The 708-nt window shown below is 35.3% G+C and overlaps 1 pseudogene; it reads left to right on the forward strand.

The window, feature by feature from the left end:
* Positions 1 to 337: 337 nt before the first annotated feature.
* On the forward strand, positions 338 to 456 carry LOC120595803 (uncharacterized; annotated as a pseudogene).
* Positions 457 to 708: the final 252 nt, after the last annotated feature.

The following is a 708-nucleotide window of genomic DNA, read 5'->3' on the forward strand; positions in this document are numbered from 1 at the left end:
AGACTAACTGACCAACAGAAAAAGACTAAGAACAGAGAATTCATAGAAAAGGAAGTACATAGACATAAGATATAAAAAGTATTCATTCTCACTTATTAAAAAAGAAATGCTAAAAAAAACTACACTGTGGTACTATTTTCCATCTACTAGATAGGCAAAAATTCAAAAGTTTACTGATGTACTTGTATGAAAAGGTTGTGGGCTATAAATACTTTAATACATTACTGGTGGGGGCACTAAGTGCACCATATGAAAGGAAATTTGGTAATATCTACCAAAATGCAAAGGCCTGTTCCCTTTGGCCCCACAGTTTCATATGAGAAATTTATCCTATAAGGTCTATGGCCATGCTACCCTGAGCAAGCCTGATCTCGTCTGATTTTGGAAGCTAAGCAGGGTCAGGCCTGGTTAGTACTTGGATAGGAGACCACCTAGGAAGACCAGGTGCTGTAGGTGTAAAAAATTAAAAAAATTAAAAATAAGGGATTGTAAGCTGACAAGGTCCTTGCAATCTATGAGATCAACCAAGGGTTGCCTTGCCTAAGAAAAAAAAAGAAAGAAAGAAAAATTACCCTACAAATATACGCACACACATTTAAAGTGACTTATGTACGATGGCAATAACAAAAGATAGAGAAAAATTGTTGATCTTGATCTGGTTAAATATATCATGGTGAAATGATAAAATAGAACAGTATGCAGTTGAGC

The sequence above is a fragment of the Pteropus medius genome, unplaced genomic scaffold, assembly GCF_902729225.1.
Source record: "Pteropus medius unplaced genomic scaffold, Ma_sr-lr_union100, whole genome shotgun sequence".
NCBI classification, from domain to species: Eukaryota; Metazoa; Chordata; class Mammalia; order Chiroptera; family Pteropodidae; genus Pteropus; species Pteropus medius.